Source organism: Gymnoscopelus braueri (genome assembly GCF_963280865.1).
Source record: "Gymnoscopelus braueri genome assembly, chromosome: 12".
Lineage (NCBI taxonomy): Eukaryota > Metazoa > Chordata > Actinopteri > Myctophiformes > Myctophidae > Gymnoscopelus > Gymnoscopelus braueri.
In genome coordinates, this window is record NC_137614.1 from 29,510,225 (window position 1) to 29,519,797 (window position 9,573).

A 9,573-nucleotide genomic window follows, 5' to 3' on the forward strand; every position below is an offset into this window, starting at 1 on the left:
AGCTTCATTAACTTCTAATTCTTGTGATCTGTATCGTTTCTTCTTACTCGTGTTATGTGCTTGTTGATGTTGTCTTTCATTATTTAAATACTCTGACCAGTTCCTTTTTTTCCTTTCGATGTTCTCTTCAGACTCTTCTACTTTTTCTTCCAGAGATTGTAGCAATCTTTGCTGTGTCATATTGTAAGCATTCATGGCTAGTCTTCGTCTTTTGTCATTTAGCGATTTTTTGTCTCTGATTAATTTCATTATTTCTTTATGATTCTTAGCTCTGTTTAATTGAAGCAATGCTCTGTTTACATTGAAGCAATCTATCATATGGGAGTCGTCATAATTGACTGGTTTGTTCAAATACTTGTCTGTCTTCTTCATCTTCATTGTCTTGAACAGTTTCAGCAGTTGATTGGTGTGTTTGATCAGCTTTGGCCTTCTGCGCCTTTGTTTGACCAATGTTAGGTGTTCTCAGAGGGACACACACACGCACGGACGGGTGATTTGGACTAGAAGATACTGTTCCAATCAAGACTGATTGATCCTGTCTTACCTCGCTTCAAAAACGTAAACGGTTTTTTGAAGTGACACACCTATTTATAGAATTGTATTTCGTCATGCATTCCTCTAGCCAATCAAAGGCATTGGTGTCAACATATTAATACGTATTAAGATTTCGGTCTTGTTGTGGGATCAATTCAACTCTAGTCCTCTTCTGTGTTACTGTTGTAGATGAGTATGCTTTCTTAGCTTTGGCCTTCTGCGCCTTTGCTTGACCAATGTCAGGTGTTCTCAAAGGGACACACACACGCACGGACGGGTGATTTGGACTAGAAGATACTGTTCCAATCAAGACTGATTGATCCTGTCTTACCTCGCTTCAAAAACGTAAACCGCTTTTTGAAGTGACACACCTTTTTATTATAGGATTGTATTTCGTCATGCGTCCCTCTAGCCAATCAGAGACATTGATGTCAACATATTGACACGTATTAAGAGTTCGGCTTTGTTGTGGGATCATTTCAACTCTAGTCCTCTTCTACGTTACAATTGTAGATGAGTATGCTTTCTTAGCTTTGGCCTTCTGCGCCTTTGCTTGACCAATGTTAGGTGTTCTCAGAGGGAAACACACACGCACAGACGGGTGACTTGGACTTACTGAAGGTACTGTTCCAATCAAGTCTGATTGATCCTGTTTTACCTCACTTCAAAAAGTAGAAGCTTTTTGAAGTGACACACCTATTTATAGAACTTTATTTCGTCACGCGTCCCTCTAGCCAATCAGAGGCATTGGTGTCAACAAATTGACACGTGTCACGTGGAGCTTGCCCAATGTTAGCTTGGCTAACAATGTTTGCTCACACAAAGCGAAAACATATTCTCCACCTTCGGCGGAGACAATAATAAATTAATTAAGAATCATTATTCAGTGTAACATTTTATTTTTATATATTAACTTTATGAACATGACATACAAAAATATAATTGAATACAATGGACTAGTAATTAAAATGTCATGGAAACTTGCATGTTTGGAATTGGAACAGCTGAAATCAATAACTATGCCTGTATATCAGTATTCTGATATTGACCCGCAGGCCGCATTAAGTGCAGGTGGGGGCCGCATGTGGCCCCTGGGCCACCAGTTGCCCATGTATGATCTGGATTTCATGGACCTACTGCTCTGCAGTGTGCACGAGAATAGAAGAGGCTAATGTTTTCTTTAACCTGTGACAACCTGGCAGGGGGAAACAGAGAAGCTCATTTGAGTGCTTCTGGCTTTCAGGTACATTTGAGTACATGAGAAGGAAGATGGTATATGTTTATGAAAGAGCCACAATATACAGTATATACCGGTAGCCTACTTCTGGCCTGGTTATTTTATCTTTGCCAAATACACCAAGTTGTCTTGTAAGGTAACATCAAATTGAACGCAAGAAACCGATACAGCTTGTTGCTGTTGATTAGATGGTTGGTGAAGAACAGCTTTGGTTAGAAATAGAACGCAATGCTTTTAACCCTTTGTGGAGGCACATCATGGACTGCAGGCAATCTTCCAGTGTGTGTGTGTGTATGGGGGGGGTCTATCAAATTGAATAAGTTGCACAGCCCAGTACCAATCCAGGTGAACTGAACAGAGATCAGATTGGTACATGCGGCATTCATTCCATTTATGTCCCTTTCCTTTGCCTCCCTTGGAAGGGAGAGAAATCTAAAATGGAGGGAAACTGCCCCTGTGAGCGAGTATGAGAGGGAGAGAGAAAACACCCCCCCACACACACACACACACACACACACACACACACCCCCCTCGCTAGTTGCTCAGTGTTGCTATGCTGGTTTAAGGAGAAGCGGAGAGAGAATGAGTGAGGGAGGAAGGGAGGAAGGGAGGAAGGGAGAGATCTAGTGAGTGGTGGGCGGGGAAGGGGGAGAGTGGGGGAGGCTGGAGGGAGGCCTAGCAGGCTGTGGGGGAGGCGGAGGCCTCATCTGCAGTGCTGTGTGCAGAAGGAGCCGCTTAACAGCCTTTCATGGGGGAGGGGAGAGGGAGACAGCGAGAGAGAGAGAGAGAGAGAGAGAGAGAATAGAGGAAGCGATAGGGACAGAAGGAGGAGAGTTAGGGGAAGGAGAGAAGGAGACAAGGGGAGGGAGGGAGAGAGAGAGAGACAGGCAGCAAGGGGGGAGGGGAAGAGAGGGAGACAGTGCGTGAGAGCGAAAGAGAGACGGAGAGGAAGGGGTGGGGGGGAGGTGGAAGGGGGTGAGGAGAGGAGCTTTTTGTAATGGCGTCAGAGGGAGTAGCTACTGGCGCCCCCTGTAGACGGGAGAGAGGCCCTCCTGTCTCTGCTTTTCCCCTACTGTCAGACACAAAAGAAGTATTAGAGTGAGACTCAACATGGCGCTTAATGGTTAACGGGAATGAGACTAATTGGCAGAGGAGAGACCGTAGGTCAATTTAGTATGTTCTCCATTTCACCCCACCTGGTCTGCCCCACCACACACACACACACACACAGAGACACACACGCACACACACCTGAACACTAATGTACACACACCTCAGGGTCTCTCCACGCCACACACGCACGTACACGCACGCACACACACACACACACACACACACACACACACACACACACACACACACACACACACACACACACACACACACACACACACACACACACACACACACACACACACACAGAGAGACAAAGGCAAACACCAGCTGCAGAGATGGTGAACGGGAAAAGGAGGATGGAGAGAGGAAGGGAGAGAGGGAGGGAATGAGAGAGAATAAAAGGGTGAGAGATGGGAGGAGAATGGCACGAGGCCTTGAAAGGCATGAGGAAAAGAGGGCTCATCTGCAGCGCTTGGAGAGAGAAAGGGGAGACGGGGAGACAGGGAGGGGAGGTGGGAGAGAGAGAGACCGACAGATGAGAGGAAAGGAAAGGGGGGGTTGGGAGGAGCGGCAGCGAGAGAGACAGAGGAAGAGGAGGGAGAGTAAGCCCGATTTATACTTTGTCGTACGGCGGTGGCACACACCTAAAATAGCAGATCTACAAGCTCACAACGTGTCCCACCCAACTGCAACGCATTGTGAGCTTGTAGGTCTGCAATTTTCGGCGCGCGACACCACCGTATGACGGAGCATACATTAGGCATAGATAGAGGGAGAGAGAGACTGGGAGGAGATCTTTGGGTGAGGGATGGGGGTGGGGAGAGAGCAGCATGTAATGGAGGTGTATAGCAGAGTTGCTGATGGCGCCTCCTGTAGGAAAGTGGCAAAACAAAGTCATCGTAAATAATACCGTTAACCCAGACCAAGGACCAACACAGACTGGTCCGTGGAACAGCTGATTTCAGACTCATTTGATCTATCCATGCAATTAAACTGCAGAATCAGAGCATAATTTGACAATAAAAAAAGTTCTATGAAAACGAGAAAAAAAGAAACCGAACCTATGACTCAATTAAAGATTTACAGTAATCCTGTTCTTCCCACACCTCATGCAATGCAGCTAGAGGTCACACAGATCAGGGTCCAAACTGGGACAATAACACAATCAGTGGAGTGTGTGTGTGTGTGTGTGTGTGTGTGTGTGTGTGTGTGTGTGTGTGTGTGTGTGTGTGTGTGTGTGTGTGTGTGTGTGTGTGTGTGTGTGTGTGTGTGTGTGTGTGTGTGTGTGTGTGTGTGTGTGTGTGTGTGTGTGTGTGTGTGTGTGTGTGTGTGTGTGTGTGTGAGAGAGAGAGAGAGAGAGAGGAGAGGGAATGAAGACAGATAAAACAAGCAGGAGTAGGCAGGGGGAAGGAGAGAGAGAGAGAGAGAAAGAGAGTGAGTGAGTGAGTGAGTGAGTGAGTGAGTGAGTGAGTGAGTGAGTGTGTGTGTGTGTGTGTGTGTGTGTGTGTGTGTGTGTGTGTGTGTGTGTGTGTGTGTGTGTGTGTGTGTGTGTGTGTGTGTGTGTGTGTGTGAGAGAGAGAGAGAGAGAGAGAGAGAGAGAGAGGGAGAGACGAGATAACAGTCAGCAGCTGCCCAGAGAGAGAGAGAGAGGGTGGGGGGTATGAAAGAAAGAAAGGACTTGCAGACTGCGGGGGAGGCAGAGGGGGGGGGCTGATCTGCAGTGCTGTGCAGAGGTGGGAGAGAGAGAGAGAGAGAGAGAGAGAGAGAGAGAGAGAGAGAGAGAGAGAGAGAGAGAGAGAGAGAGAGAGAGAGAGAGAGAGAGAGAGAGAGAGAGAGAGAGAGAGGTGATTGGGGGAGGGAAGGGAAGCAAGGGAGAGCAAGACAGCAGAGAGAGGGGGGCTGGGGAGGAGTGGTGGAGTGAAAGAAAGACAGAAAACTAGCGCCCCCTCCAGGCAATGATAGAGAGACTCCTGGCACTGCTGTCTCTCTCCAGTGCCAGACAGTCAGCAGCACACAGTTCAAATGATTTGTGGAGTGGATAGGGTACAATATAATTCAAAGAGAGAGAGATAGACCTATCACCACTTTTCTGTAATAAGGGACAGAGATCCCAGTGAGAGTGCCACGATGTAGGGAGGGTGACAGAAGTGGGGTGGGGAATAGTAGATGGAAAAGATTGATAAAGGAGAAAACATAGCAAGGGCTGCAAAGAAGTGATCAAGTGTAAATCAAAATTGTGTTTTGTAGAAGAAGAGCTATAGAGGACTTTGTATTGAAGCTGGCATACTAATCTTGGCCACCTTAAGGTCAAACTTACTGTATAAGTGCTCAGAGATAGCGTAGTCCGTTAAAGGCCCATACCAGTGTTACTACATGTCATTATCTATATTGTCAAGATTGGCCACATGTTTTTTTTGTTTTTTTTTCTAAATTTTTATCCCACGATTTTGTAACCCTATTTTTTACACCCAGTGCCAATTGTCTATGTAATCCTGGGCACTACCTTCCCTCTGCCAACCTAGGGAGGCCAGGGCCGAGCTCATGCCTCCTTCAATGCATGAGAGCCAACTGACCTTCTTGTCACCTGACAGGGGAGAGTTTCCCTGGTTGGACGTAGTGCGTGGAAGGAACACGTTATTCCAACCAGTTCCTTTCCCCTCCATCAGGCGCCCCGGCTGACCAGGGGGAGGCAGTATAGTGACCAGGATTACTGCATGTTTTTTGTGAGGGTACATAGGAGATTGGCCACATAGTTTACACAAACCATAACCATCTCCCCCCAAATTGCTTAATTTTGTAGGTACTGTATCTCTAGGTCGTCCTCAGACGAGCCCCTAGAGAGAGCTAGCCTGTATGCAGGGACAGTGACTTGGACTTTTTCTTTGCCCTTCCTAATGGACCTACCTGCGGATTATACCAGTGTCAGTTACCTTATGTGGACTATGCGGTCGACACACGCTGACACATTGCACCTTAATCCCATGTACAACTCTTTCTTTCTTTCGTTTTTTCTCGCACCTTTATGTCTTACCTCAGGTACTTACCACACCTTTATGTCTTACCTCAGGTACTTACCACACCTTATGTCTTACCTCAGATACTATGTGTAAATATATAGATAATTTCCCCCTATTGCCCTCCCTTCTTCTTCCCTTTCTTTTTTATGGAAATAACAAAAACGATGGAGCTTATACAAAAACTAATTTCTGTTTTACACCTGTAAACCTGTGATGTGACAATAAAGTTGATTCTGATTCTAGTCATGTAAGAGAACCTGTGTGTTCCTTCAATGATACTGTAGGTCCTGATTTTGACATCATGTCTATCTGAACAAGCCAATCTTGCCAAGTGGCTGCCTCAAACTATTTTGTAAAGTGACTGCCGAGAATGCCAACACACATCACAAGTAACGGCATCTAGTTTGTCAGACACGAGGGTTGTGGGGCTAGCAGAGTGCGGAAGGCCTGATTTGCAATGCTGTGAAGGGGCAAAGGAGGGGAAAGAGAGAGAGGGAGTGAGAGGATGGGAGGGAGAGTTAGGGGAAGGGAGGCATGAGGAGCAGCAAGGAGCTCTGAATGGTGCCATGGGAGCAGCTGCTGACAGGGCAGTCCCTGAAGGGGAGGGACTGCACCATTATAACAAAACTAGAAAGGTGCAATTTCGGTAAATTGCAAGTGTGGTTGCCCCAACACAGCTCATGGGTTGCGGCCGTCGGAACCTGAGGAATCCACTGGGAGAAATAGCGTTGACGAATTTGGTGTTGATTTGATACTGTAGCCTATATGGATACCTTTTTATAGGCCCAATAATTTCACATGCCAATTACACTCTCCTAAATGACATGTAACTAATTTAGAGGGAATTGGTCAAAAAAGAAAACTAGAAAGGTGTGCTGGCCGGGCCCCCGGGGCCACATGATGTTACCCATGGAGTGGCTATTCTGATGGAATTTGTTGGAGCAATGGTGCGCCCCGCAAGTCTGGATACGTTTGTAACGTCCACTGTCCACCCACTGTCGACCCACCCTCTAGGCAATTTCAATATAGGATGTAACATTTTATATCCTTTAGGATGTAACATTCACCTGGTCTGAGTAGGGGGTGGGGTCATTTCCTGACTGGCAAAACTGTATTGCCGAATCAAATCGGATAGGCGGTTGTCCAGAACTGCTGATCCGACCAATATATATATATATATAGGCATAGATGGAGATCTGGTTGAGGGGCCACCGACTTCAATCGGCGAGGACTCGAGGGCGTGATGCGCCAAGTGGGAAGTCAGTCGGAACAGTGGATCTCCAAAAAAGAAACCTGCAAAATGGAGCAAATGGAGTCTCCTGGATTTCGATCACATCTCCTTCTAGACTCCTGGATTGTAATTTTTGATGGATTTGTCCTTCATTTGGTATCAAACTCCCAAAATTCACCAGAACACAGGAAAATCTACAGGAAAATCTACTATGTTAAAATGTTTCTGGGGGAGGATCCCCAGACCCCCCGTTCGGGGGGTGTCATCAGTGCATGCAATCATACAGAGATATTCACTATATTTTTGTACAGGATCTCCTCTCTGGTCAGTAAGAATACTTTGAGGACTCTAACAGGAGCACTCATCCTAGGTTACTTCGACTATGAATGCACCTCATGGTACCATAACACCACAAAGGCCTTACTTCTACAACTCATCTAACCCCTGCTCACTTTGCTATAGGGTCGGATGGCTCAGGGTTGAGGACAGAATACAGCAACTTGCAAAGGGCCTGGTCTACAAGATACTACACCGCAAAGACACCAATGTACCTGTCAAAGTACTTCACAAACGTCAATGAAGTCCACAATCACTACACCAGAGGAAGCTCCATTAATCACATCCAACCCAGATTTGGCACTAACAAGGGGTTAAATGTGTTCTCCTGCTATGCCACAAAAATGTGGAATGCCCAACCAAAAGCCATGAAGCCCCCCCCCCCCTCAAACATGTTTACTGTACATATTTTTGTTTTTGTTTTCAAACTGTTTATATGATGTTTTGCATAGTAGTATATTTGTCTGTCATTAAATGTATCTATGAATTGAGTACAAAGGACCCCAATGGAAACAAGCCATAGGCTTTCTTGGCTTTAAAATCCTCTTAGCTGACCTTGTATTGAACTGTACCTTCCTGTGCTTTTTTTTTTAAAACTGCTAATAAAGTATTCAATCAATCAATCAATCAATCAAGTAATGAATGGTTATTATTAATGATGGGTCTTAAAAGGGGCACGGTGGCGCAGTCGGTAGCGCTGTCGCCTCACAGCTAGAAGGTCCTGGGTTCGATTCCCGCCGGGGGCCGCTGTGGGCACTGGGGGCGTGTCTTCTCCTCCGCGTCATCAGCGCCCATACCCTAGGTGGGGTTGGCGAAAGGGCCTACTCTGTGTGGAGTTTGCATGTTCTCCCCGTGTCTCCTAGGGTAGTTAATACCCTCACAAAAACATGTAGTAATCCTGGTCACTATACCGCCTCCCCCATGACAGCCGGGGCGCCTGATGGAGGGGAAGGGAACTGGTTGGAATAACGTGTTCCTTCCACGCGCTACGTCCAACCAGGGAAACTCCCCCCTGTCAGGTGACAAGAAGGTCAGTTGGCTCTCATGCCTGAAGGAAGCATGAGCTCGGCCCTGGCCTCCCTACTGTGGGGTGACAGGTGTAATACTGGTGTAGGGCTGGTGTAGTGCCCAGGATCACTTAGGAAATTGGCACCGGGTGAAAAAAATGGGTTACAAAAATCGCGGGATAAAAATTTAAAAAAAGTAAAATAAAAAAATGATGGGTCTTAAATTGCTTCAGTCATCAAATCAATTTCTGTAGGCCTACTTTTAGGTTTTTAGGGAATGAAATTGTACCCATCATTATCCAATGCTAGTAAAGCAAGCCTGATAAAAGTATCAAACTCACAAAATTCACCAGAACACAGGAAATTACATCTCCTCTGTTAAAAAGTTTCGGGGGGAGGACCCCGAGAGCCCCCCCCTCGCCCTGCTCCCAACTCACTTCAAAGCTGCCCCCACCCTAGCCATGTTTAAAACCACACTCAAAACCCACCTCAGACTCGCATTCCCTACCTAATTAAAACGTTTTTTTTTTTGTCTTGCTTATAGTTTTAGCCTTTTATTTTCCTGACAAAGTAGTTTTTTTTTGTAAAGCGATTTAAAAGTGCTATATAAATTGCATGTATTATCATTATTATTATTATTATATATTATATTATATATTATTCTAATAATTATTATTATTATTATTATGATTATTATTGTTGTTGTTGTTGTTGTTATCTTGTATAGTGTTGTTAGCACAGTCCTGCTGAACATGGCACACCAGCATTTCCTGCTTACCTTCATAACTGAACCGTCTTGAATCTTGAAACAGCAAATTGTCATCGGCCACCAACCCTGACATGAACCATGGCCATCACCTTCTTTCTTGACTGTCTGCTACAGCTTCCATGTGGTCTGGTCCCACTTTGTCTGCTTGGATTAGATTGAGTTAATTGTATTAGTAAATTGGTTTGTTTTTAGTCAACATAACATCCATATTTCTATTAAGGAAAATAACCATACTTGTATATTTCAATATTGCTGCATCGCCCTGTCAATATCTAGCTTTAGCCTGTTCTTTTCAATTTCGTCATGCCACAACAGGAATAAAAAAG